General features: G+C 35.6%; 1 protein-coding gene across 8 annotated transcripts in view; it reads right to left on the bottom strand.

Moving 5' to 3' along the window:
• The window catches only part of LOC129742161 (sodium/hydrogen exchanger 7), a 301,385-nt gene that overhangs the window by 112,154 nt on the left and 176,414 nt on the right, over nt 1–12,817 (bottom strand). The gene's annotated exons all lie outside the window — the stretch shown is intronic.

The raw sequence follows: 12,817 nt of genomic DNA, 5'->3' as shown, positions 1-12,817 counted from the left end.
AGACTGATCAACCACGTGTTATGATGGCATGCTTTTGGTTAAAGAAATGATGTGATTTCGATCTAGCTGGCATTCTCATTAAATGTCAGTCGTTAACCATCACCATTACCAGCTCTGGTTTGAACTATAACAACAATCACAATACCTTCCTTGGTTGAGTTTTCAATAAGAAAGGTAGAAGCTCTGCGACAAAATGCTTTTTTGTATCGATTAGAATTTTGTGTTTGAGATGTCGCTTCTCTTATATGTAGGTTCACTAATTGCGCCGTTCAAAAGTTACAAATCAAGCAATAGATGGCACTGTTTTTCGTCATTTTTTAACGGCTTCTTTAAAGGAGAGCGCTGGAAATTTTACACAAGTTCCTGAAGAATTTTTGTTCGAACTAAATGAAATTTTTTTTTTAATCTTAATCTGAATTTTGAAATCTTAATCTGAAAATAAAATCTAAACTTAAAATCGGAAAATTGCGTCTTTATCTTAAATCTAAATTTGTAGCTGAAAAATTAATCTAATTATGATTTCTGAATCTAAAATCTGAATATCAGGAATCTGAAATCCTAAATCAGATCTGAGATTTGAAACTTGAATCTCAAATCTGAATCTGGAATCAGAGTCTTGAACCTGAATCTTGAATCGAGAATCTGAATCCTAAATCTCCATATGGAATCTTTTAGTTATGATTTTAAATTTAAAATATAGATCTCAAATCTGAATCGAAATCTCGAATCTTGAATCTGAATCTGAAATCTTAATTTGATATCCGAAATCTAAAATCTGAATGAGAAATCTAAATCTGGAATCTAAATTTGAAATCTGAATCATGAATATGATTCAATATGATTCTATAACCTGAAATCTTTTTTTTTTCCTGTATTTTCAACCTGAGTTCGAAAACTGAATTTAGAATTTGAGAACGATTTTTGAATCTGGATTCTAGATTATTACTATGAATTATGAATCAAAAAGAGAAATTTGTATCAGAACCCTTAACCAAAAAGCTCTTATTTGAATTCCGAATTTTTAGTTTTTAAAATACATATATCTTTCTTTATTAACACTAGAAAGACCGCACCAATCAAAATGACTGGTTGGTCACTTTGTTTGTTGAATATCTTTTGAATACTTCGCTTTAAAAATTCGCAAAAAATATGACTTTTCATGAATTTTGAATCTCTACAAAACTGTGTATTTTTTATTTCACTAGCTCTTTTAATAAGCGAGATAAATTTCGCCATGGACACTCGGACCGTGACCAGTCAAAATGACTGGTAAAATTCACAACCCTATAACTCAAACAAGATAATTTTTTTCGCTTGCTTTTGGTTTCATTTGCAATCTACATTCAAGACAATGAGCCCTAATTGATTTATGGTGGGCAGAAGTGTGTCATTCGTTATGAAATTATTGATTTTCGATGCAAAGTCATGAAAATTTGTAGAAAAAGTTCTCGGATTGGCCGCTGTGTGGCGCTTCAAGCACTCGACTCCCAATTTTTTTGGTCTGTTTTGTTGCCCAACTTCAATCGTCAACTTTCTGTCAACATTTGGCGAAATTTCATCAAGATTTGTAAAAGTTATGTTAGATTTAATACATGTACATTCGAGTAATCGAGTAGTTTTAGGTGATAAATATGTTTTATACTAAACCAGAATGATTAAAATAATTATGAATTGTGTGCTCATTTATTCAAATTTGAAGACAACAGCTATTTAACTGAATAATTTAAATGATATTTCAACATGAGTGCACGGAATATTTTTTATATGATGGTTATCCACCATGGGTGCACGGTTTCACCGCAGTTTCTGCCCAAGTATGTATTCACATGCATTCTTAGATTATTAGGTTCGACAAATTTCCAATGCAAGTTCACTTACAGGTATTCCGGCACCCGTGTATATACCTGGCCAGTTGGTAACTAATTGAACAATTTTATTATAAGAGGAAACACATCTTACCTGTCGGCAACTTATGGGGTTTGAACCCAAGAGTTTTCTTGCCGATACCGGGAATCGAACCCAGTACGCCTGGCATACCTAGACCAGACTCGTGCAAGCCTATCTGATACACCACAACGGCGCTAAGATATTTCAACATGGGTGCACAGAAAGGCTGTAAATTCGCCGTTGTAAATTATATAGAAATAAATTGTTTTCAACTTGCTTCAGAACACAAAACATTTTTGAGTTAAATAGATATGATAGGTATTTAAAATGCAATATTGGTCAATCGAAAAACTTTTCAACGTGTACATTTGACAATGTTGATTCATTATTTTTATTTTCACTGTTTTCCGTCACACGACATAACTTGATGCATATAATTCTCAAAATTCACTTGGTCCATGGTAACCGTTTTCCAATTTCTTGGATGTTGATCAGATCTTATCAGATAAATATACGATTGCAAAAACCTTTTTTTTTTAGTAATAAATAAATTAATTTATTATTTCAAGATATTTTTGAAATATTTCTTTTCCAGGAATGAAAAAAACGGAACTTAAAATAAAAATCGTTATTTAAATGTTTATATCTCAACTTGAAAGACATGGTTTCGACTTTGGTTTAGTTAAGATTTGTAAAAATGCTTTTTCAAAATTTCCAAAAAGTCCAATGTTTGATTAAAACGCGGTGAATCCGTGCACCCATAGTGAAAACCCATGTCTATAACACAGTTTTCATTTGAATCTATAAAAGTCTTTATTCATTACCTTTAGCATGCGAAAAAAATGATTTTGGATAAATGGCGGTGAATCCGTGCACCCATGGTAAATTGCTTTACTTATAGATAAAATATGCTTCAAAACCTACAATATCAGGTATAATTTATAGGAAACGTGTTGAAAAATTTCAGAGTGATGGATGCTAGAAAATATCTACTAAAACAAAATTGAAGTGAAATCGTGCACCCATGATCAATACCCATAACCATCTAACATGATTTTATAATTAGATAGATAATATGTTTTTATTTTTTGATAATTAATTGAAATATTCATGTTATGTTATACACGCATTCGTCAACTATGCCAAAGTGAGGTGATTCCGTGCACCCATGGTGAAAAAATATTTCCATTTTATAACAAAAATGTTACCGAATTAATAACAAAATAATGTCAAAAGAAAAAAGTTAAAAATATTGTGATATAAAGAATTTCCCCTTTACCAGTCATTTTGACTGGTCACGGTCCGAATAGGTATATTCAATTTGCCGGTCCTTTTAGTGTTAACACAAGGCAACAAAAATTTACATTTTTCAGAGTTGAAAAGAACTTTACAGCTGATTTAGACTAATTTGGGAGCGCTGATTCCAAAAATACAATTAGTTTTTTACTAACAGCCCTTGTTTTCGAGTGACTTTGGAAAATAGGTAAAAATTCATTTAATCAATTTGTGCACTTTTTTGTGCAACGCTGTAGAACATTACAAAGATTTGAAAATTAAAAGTTTTAATTTAATGATCAACTTTCTCCAAGACCGCGAGTGATTTTTATTTCTGAGGATAATGTTAAAGAACTTTTCTTATAGTTTACATTTCCCAATTACGGATAACACGGGAATTTAGACGGCATTTTAGGTAATTTCAACCCAAATTGAATCTAAGTTATTTCTTAAACAATAAGTCTGATCGTTTTGCATTCTTCAACGAAGTTCTTGAATGAGTTGAAATCTTTAATATCAAATGCTCAATGACGCAGTGTCAGAAATAGTTGTAAAGATTTTTTTTTTTTATTTTAAAAATTGTTGAATCAAAATTTTTTAAAGCCACGTACCTATCTCAGAATCTAGAATATCTAGACAAAATCTGAATCCTTGATTGGATGGAGAAGAATAAATTAATTCAACATCAGTTTTTGTTTTTTCATGTAGGTTTGTTAATTCGTCAGTTATCAATGATCGATTTTACTCAAGCTGAGTCAATTTCAAAATTTCCACACGTCATATGGTTAAAACAAGAGCTGATAGACAAAAACGAATAAATGATTCGAATTCAAGACGTCCAAAATCTACCAAATTGCGAAGGATGAAACTTGAAAACATTACGGTGGTTGATTGCCAGTGGAAGGTAGTCCATGATCCGAATGGTAGTGATCACTTACCTATCGAAATTACTATCACCAATGGGGTCAGCTCTTCGAACACAATAAATATGACATATGACCTTACAAGACACATCGACTGGAAAAAGTACTCGGACACAATTAAAACCGCCATCGACTCTATGCACGTTTTACCTCCTTTGGAGGAGTACCACTTTCTTTCTTGTCTGATACACGATAGTGCAGTTGACGCTCAAACAAAACCCATCCCAGAATCATCTATTCATCGTAGGCCTCCTAATCCATGGTGGGACCCTCAGTGTTCTAAGCTTTATAAGGACAAATCGACAGCATTTAAAGAATTTCGAAAACATGGAACTCTTGTCCATTTTGAAGCTTACGTTTCCTTTGAAAATCAGTTTAAAAAGTTAACCAAGGGGAAGAAAAAGGCGTATTGGAGGAATTTTGTCAGTGGGTTATCGCGTGAAACATCCTTAAGTACTTTGTGGAAAGTGGCACGAAGCATGCGTAATCGATCATCTACAAATGAAAGTGAGGAATATTCACATAGGTGGATATTTAAATTCGCACGGAAAGTCTGTCCAGATTCTACACCTGTGCAAAAAATAATCCGGAACGTGCCTCCTGATAGGTCTGATAGTGGTCTAGACTCAAGCTTTTCGATGGTCGAATTCTCACTTGCCCTCCTCTCTTGCAACAATTCAGCTCCGGGAATTGATGAAATCAAATTTAACTTGTTGAAAAACCTTCCGGATGCTGCAAAATTTCGCTTGTTAAATTTATTTAACCAATTCTTGGAGCATAACATTGTTCCCCAAGATTGGAGACAAGTGAGAGTCATTGCTATCCAAAAGCCCGGAAAACCAGCGTCTGATCCCAACTCTTACCGTCCAATAGCGATGTTGTCTTGTATACGCAAATTGATGGAGAAAATGATATTGTTTCGTTTGGACAAATGGGTAGAAACAAATGGTCTCCTTTCAGATACTCAATTTGGGTTTCGAAGGGGCAAAGGGACAAACGATTGCCTTGCTTTGCTGTCTTCAGAGATACAAATGGCGTACGCAAAACGTGAGCAAATGGCTTCAGTGTTTCTAGACATAAAGGGAGCTTTTGATGCAGTCTCAATAGAGGTTTTGTCAGACAAGTTGCACTCCCGGGGTCTGCCTCCTCTATTGAACAACATCTTATACAGCTTACTTTGTGAGAAACATTTGAACTTTGCTCACGGAGATTTTGCAGTTAGAAGAACATCTTACATGGGCCTCCCACAGGGTTCATGTTTGAGTCCACTTTTGTACAACTTTTATGTGAGTGACATCGACAGCTGTCTCTCTGAAGGCTGCACTCTAAGACAACTTGCAGATGACGGAGTAGTGTCTGTCACAGGATCTACTGAGTCTCATCTGTACAGGCCTTTACAAGATACTTTAGACAGATTGTCTTCCTGGGCTTTGGGGCTTGGGATTGAGTTTTCCCCTCAGAAAACGGAAATGGTTGTTTTCTCTAAGAAACGTAGACCTGCTCAACCTAAGCTTCAACTCCTAGGCAGAACGATCACTCAATCGAGGAGTTTCAAGTATCTTGGGGTTTGGTTTGATTCCAAGTGTACCTGGAGAGCCCACATTGAGTATCTGAAAGGAAAATGCCAACAAAGAATCAATTTTCTCCGATCAATTACTGGCACCTGGTGGGGAGCCCATCCAGAAGATCTTATCAAATTGTATCGAACAACTATTCTATCCGTTATGGAATATGGTAGCTTCTGTTTCCAGTCAGCTGCCAAAACTCACCTCATCAAACTAGAGCGTATCCAATACCGTTGTCTCCGTATCGCTTTGGGCTGTATGCCCTCAACACACAACATGAGTCTTGAAGTTTTGGCAGGAATACTCCCTTTGAAAGATCGATTCAATTTACTATCACTTCGGTTCCTCATCAGGTGTGAGGTCATGAACCCATTGGTGATTGTAAATTTCGAAAGGTTACTTGAGCAAAATGTTCAAACCAGATTTATGTCTATATACCATATCCTCATGTCAATGCAGGTAAACCCTTCTTCGTATTCTCCAACTCGTGTTTGTAGCCCAGACTACGATCATTCTTCTGTCCAGTTTGATTTGTCTATGCAGCAGGAAATTCGTGGAATCCCGGATCCGCATCGTCCTCTTCTGATTCCAAGAATTTTCGAAGCTAAATATAGACACGTCGATGCTGATAAAATGTACTTTACCGATGGATCACTTATAGAGGAAACAACAGGATTTGGAGTGTTCAACGAAATATCCAGCGCATCTCACAGTCTCCAGTCACCATGCTCTGTATATGTTGCAGAGTTAGCAGCTATTCACTGGGCTTTGAATAGTATCGCCACACGACCTATTGAACACTACTATATTATAACTGATAGTCTCAGCTCTGTTGAAGCAATCCGCTCTATAAAACCAGGAAAATTCACGCCGTACTTCCTCGAAATGATACGAGATATATTGACCACTTTATCAAGACGTTGCTTTTCTATCACCTTTATCTGGGTCCCCTCACATTGCTCAATAGCAGGCAATGAGAGGGCAGATTCCCTTGCAAAAGTGGGTGCGATGGAAGGCAACATTTACCAGCGTGAAATCGTATTCAACGAATTTTACTTCTTGGCTCGAAGAAACTCTCTTGTCAACTGGCAGCGTAGATGGGACGAGGATGAGTTGGGTCGGTGGTTCCACTCGATTATCCCAAAGGTAAGCCTTAAACCCTGGTTTAATAGATTGAACCTGACTCGGGATTTTATTCGTATATTTTCCCGTCTCATGTCCAATCATTATTCCATGAATGCGGTACTCTATCGTTTAAATATTGCTGGCAGCAATTTATGCGGATGTGGTCTAGGTTACCATGACATCGAGCATATTGTTTGGTCGTGTGAGGACCACCTATTCGCCAGAGCGAACTTTATAGATTCCCTTCGGGCCCGAGGAAAACCACCCGACGTTCCAGTGAGGGATGTATTAGGTATGATGGACTTGGACTATATGTTCGAGATATACCTTTTCCTAAAAGCTATCCATCTTCGACTATAATTCTCTTTATTTTCATATTTCCCTTTCTATCTTTCTTTTTCTTCAAAAAAAAAAAAAAAAAAAGTGAACTAGATCTAAGTACACAATTGTAATCAAACAAAACGAGTTTGGCTCCTTAAAGCCTAAAGGTATGAGCCGTTTCAAATAAATAATTTACTAATTTACAAAAAAAAAAGGATGAAACTTTTTCACCATTCTGACACATAATTGGTTCCAATTCTGGATTAGAATTAAAAGTATTAAATTTAAATCCGAATCTTAAAAATGGTTTGTAATTTTTAATATTTTCTTTTCGTACTCCGAAATTATTAGATCCGATTATGGAAATTTCATCTAAGGGACCATTCAAAACAAAAAAATGAAACAAAATTTCCACTAACGAAGAGGAAAGAAAGATACAAACTTTAACCACTTTAACCATCAGTATCACACACATTGCTTCTGAAACAGAATCAATGTGTGCTATACTACGCATAATAGTTCAAAATCTTAGCTGTAAATCATTCATCAAATGAACTGTTACCGACAATCATTAAATGTGCAATGGGCGCAATACTTGTTCTAAGTAGTAACTCGTTTTAGTGTGCTTTAACTAAAAATACATGAACCGATTCTTGAGCTACATCTACAATGCATCAGCTGAAGTATGAGTTTTTCATTTCTAGCTTAGAGCTAACCGCTAGACTATAGCACCTGAATCGTTGATTCTACTTAATAAGCAAGCTTAGTCCATCTTTGTCCATGGGAAGTATCGATTCTTGTAAAGGTAATTTGATTCACTTTTTAAACTAAAAGTGCGAAAAGTACATTTTTTTAAACTTTCCAGATGCTTGAAGCATTCTTTATCACCGATAATGTGCTCCACGCTGCAGCTTTCCTGATTTTGCTGACCAAAATTCTGCGATCGAAATCTTGTGCTAACATATCCGGAAAAACACAGATCCTGTACGCTCTTCTCTCAACTCTGCGATACGTTCATCTCCTTTCACCTGAATACAGCAACAGTCACACAGAGCTCATGTTAAAGATCACTTTTATTGCAATGAATTATCTAACGGTGTACCTCATCTATGGGCCTTGCCGAAAGACCTACGATCAGGACCATGATACCTTGTACAACGAGTTCCTCGTCGTACCCTGCTTTGTGCTAGCGTTGTTCTCCGCAGAAAGCCCATGCAACCCTCAGGATATCCTGTGGACATTTTCCGTGCTCCTCGAAGCTGTCGCCATTATTCCCCAACTGGATTTAATATGCAGAATCAATGCCGTCGATTATTACACGGTGTGCTACCTGGCTTTGCTTGTTCTGAAGCCAATTATCTTCGTAATCACTGGTGCTTATCATTACTTGAACCGAACATCCTACGATGCTACCTCTGTGTACGCGAGCTTCATACAGATCGCTATTTTTTCGCTGCTATTTGCGCGGATCCACATGATGCGATGCCGGCAACGATGGGCTGTACATAATGTGATAATATAAATAACGTCTTCAATTAACCAGCTTGCATGGAACACATGGAGGCTCTAGCTCCAGTATGTTTTGATCTGTGGCTAGAGGATGAGCGTCTGGTCGCATGTAATGTGTAATTAATAAGTAGGTAGTATTTGGTTTTATTATGCTAGAAAACGATGTTTTATGATCGCTAAAAGCAGGCTGTTTGCCAGGAACAGGAACCATGATTTTGTCAGTCAACGCACTTTTTTTAAGAAAGATTAAAAAAGTTCTAAATTTGCGAGATAAAAATCACAAAATGCATCCTCTCAAGATCCAAAGTATTGTTTTAACATGCTGCTTACAAGGAAAATACTGGAAAAACCGTTGCCGTCTTGTGAGATTGGCTTTTCTTAAGAAAACATTATCGGTACTTGAATAAGTCAAGTGGGTGGTAAAAGCAGTGGTAAAAGGGTCCGTTAAACATCCGCAAATAAAGTTAGTTGTTTTAAAAAGCGTACATTTTTCACATTCCACTTAATTTTTTAGTTTTTTTTTTTTTTTTTTGTAAAGCGGCCCACCACACCCCCATACCAAGAGGCTCGTTTGAGCCCCCTGGTAATGGACGCTTTCTGTTCTCAGCATGCCTGACAGCAAAAAACAATTATCATCAACAACTTAACGCGAGCAGAATTTACTCATGCTGAGAACTTAAAAAATATTTACATTATGCGGGGAAAGGGTACGATACGATAAACTAAATTTAGACATGAATCTCAGTGGAAAATGATTTCCTTTTAAGAGATCCATTTTATTTAACAAAACAACAAAAATTAAACAAGAATCTATTAAACTAATGCTTTACAAAAGAAAAATTAAAAAAAGAATGTTTTACTACTAAATGTTTTACTACTAAATTAAAATTAACAGATTAAAAATAAAATTATTGATTAATACGCAAAAAAAAACTGACAAGGTGATTTGGTTATTGACTAGAGTATTCCTTTGAGGTGACGAATGAGTTGGGTTTTAAAAGAGCTACGGTTGTTAGTGCTTTTAAAGTCTTCTGGAAGACTGTTGTAAGATAATGGTCCAATGTAGGAGATTCTGCGTTGACCGAAAGATGTTGAACAGCGACTTTGAAGCAAATGATTCGACTGACGAGTAATTAGAGAGCGAGTACCTGAGCTAAACAATAAATTACGGTTATTATCTGTGGAGTTTAAATTATCGAACACATACATTAATGTTTGCAAGCTGCACAGTTTAGATAATAGCAAAACATTATGAGATGTACTTGAATAAAGTAATGAAGTTGGATAGAGGAAAGGTGGTTTGAAGATAGTTTTCATACAACGATTATGTAACGTCTGCAACCGGGCAAGAAGGGACAAAGATGCCCTCCCCCACACTGCTATAAGGTAGTTAAACTGGGAATGAATGAATGCAAAGTGAAATTTCATTAGAACATGACGCGGTACAAAATTCCTGACTCTCCAAAGAATGCCACTCAAGGACGATGTTTTTGTGATTATGTTGTTTATATGAGGACTCCAGGAAAGTGTTTCATCCAATGTCAAATCCAAGTATTTAAAGTTGTCAACTTTTTCAATTGTAGAATTTGCGAAAAAAAGGTGATAACTGCTGGTGATAACTCTTCTGGCCGAGCGAAAGATCATGTACTTGGTTTTCGATAAGTTTAGAGTTAGAAGGTTGCTATTGAAGTATTTGTGAAGAATATCTAAGTCTTTTTCCATTTGTTTAACTATAATCTTTGGGCAAGTTCCAGGATAAAACAAAGCAGTGTCATCCGCAAAAAGTCTGGGAATGCCGTGTAAAGGTAGATTGCTTAAATCATTGATGTATATAATAAGAATAACAATGGCCCAATATTACTGCCTTGTGGTACACCCACATCAAGTGGTTCCAAAGAGCTTTCTGTTTGGTCGATAGAAACGAATTGTTTCCGACCTGTAAGGTAGCTTTTAATGATGGTATTAGCAACACCCCTTATACCATACCGATCAAGTTTTTTGAGGAGGAATTCGTGATCTAAAGTATCAAAGGCTTTTTTCAAGTCTAGAAACAATCCTCCAACAATTTTCTTTGTGTCTATATTTTCTATGACAGAATCAATCAGATCACACATAGCTATCAATGTACTGCAGCCGGCTTTGAAGCCGTATTGCAGGTTGTATAAAATATTATTTTCATTAATGAATTGGTTTAGTCTGTTTATTATAAGTTTTTCAAACACTTTACTGAATACGCTAAGCGTTGAAATTGGACGGTAATTGTTGATACATGTGGCATCACCTGATTTAAAGACGGGACCAACTTTTGCGATTTTTAAGATTTCTGGATAGATTCCCGTTTCCAAAATATTATTAAAACACTCAGAAAGTATTCTTGAAAATTCCAAACAATTAGATTTTAGCAGGCTGCTAGGTATTTTATCAGGACCACTACTTTTTTTGTTTTTTAAAGATTGGATTATAAGAAAAAGTTCGTAACTACTTGCAGGACGTAAAAAAATTGTGTTTGAAACTCTATTTATAAATGACAAATTATCAAAGGATGGATCGGTTACAATACTATTGGCCAGATTCTTTCCAATGTTTGTAAAGTAGGAATTAAAGTGTTGACAAATATCTTTTTTATTGTTAATATGGCGATTGTTTACAGTAGTTAAAGTAGAACAGTTTTGAGATGTATCTGAAAAGAAAGTGACGAAAGAAAATATCTGACTTCGTTTTTTCATTCATTTTACCCCAGGTAGGGTTTGCAGACAACATTTTAGATTTTTGCAAATAAACCCATTCTCCTCAATTTTTAACCCTCGTTTCTTTTCATAACTGGTTGTTTCGAATGTAAGGATTGTTTCAATGTAGAGTTTTTCGAAAAGAGCCAGCTAGTTTAAGAGAAATTTGCGATTGAAAAAGATGCACATCAACTCCACATCGTAGTTAAAAATAGAAAATTAAAAAAAAAGTCACCGAAAACATCCGATATTGTCGGAACCGTACCTCTTTAACAGTTGATGGATAGATTACAAGTAAATTTAACATTCTGCATTAAAAGTTTGAAAAAATAGTTTACAGTATTGTTTTAATAGCCACCGTCCCCACTTTCCCCGCGTCCCCACTTACCCCGGTGTACCTTATCATAAAGCAATTTTTTTAATTTTTTAATATGTTATTTTCCCCAAGTTCTGACTGTTTTGAAAAAAAGCAATATTTTTTGGATTTTGAAAAATGGCGGGGAATCGTGGGCCACCACATCAAAATTGCCCAAATAGCATGCAAAGTTTATGAGTTGACCCAAAACTGTAATTTCAATATTCATTTCGTTATTTTAAAGTAATTTTAGCTGAGGAATTTAAAAAGAGTGTATGATCGTTGTGTATGATCGAAAAGTTTCGAAAACCTGATTCGCGAACGTTTCGGCAAAATCCTTTTTATAGGAAGGAAAAAATATTTTTCATCACACGTAATTTAGTATAAAAAAAACTTTACAGAGAGGAAAAACGTATTTTAAGTTCTAAATGTGTAAAAAAAACAACACTATAGGTGACCCAAGGTATTCCACAAAATGTGGCCCACGATTCCCCACAAGCTATGATTTGGTTTGTGTGATTTATTGATGTTTCATCAGAAATTCCTTTTCCACGTGAAAGAACATGCCAAAACATAGATCATAGGCGTATGAGCAGATTTTTGTTATGAACTTCAGGTTCCCCATCGATGCAATTAATGGATGCTTGTTTATGTAAGTAAATTTTTTTTAAGCTTGATAAAGAAAAGAAGCATATATGAAGCGTATTTTAGTCCACAACATATAGAAAAATATGCCTTCGCATCGCAAAGCGACGGCGATGACAGTTGGATTGCCACACATCTGAGGTATTGAGAGTGGCCCACGTTACCCCACTCTTCTCTATTGTTTCGTTTTAGAGATTATGTGTTTGTAAAATACGAGCCACCGAAAATCCCAAATTTCTTATATTCGCCATTGACTGCTCTTTGAATTTTCAAAGCGCTACAAATGCAGTGTGCTGCTTAATGAAACGCGCAATTCCATGACCGCCGCAGTAGCAGTGAAACGAACCTTCTTAGGTGTTTCCATCTACGGCGAAACGGAAAGATATTTTGCACTTATCAAGAATTGAAGCAAAATTGGTAGAACATTCCCAAATAAAGTGAAAACTTTAATGGAGTACGTTAATAATAAATGCTGCAGTAAGCAAA

This window comes from Uranotaenia lowii, chromosome 2 (genome assembly GCF_029784155.1).
Source record: "Uranotaenia lowii strain MFRU-FL chromosome 2, ASM2978415v1, whole genome shotgun sequence".
NCBI classification, from domain to species: domain Eukaryota; kingdom Metazoa; phylum Arthropoda; class Insecta; order Diptera; family Culicidae; genus Uranotaenia; species Uranotaenia lowii.
This window is presented reverse-complemented; position numbering and strand designations above follow the sequence as displayed.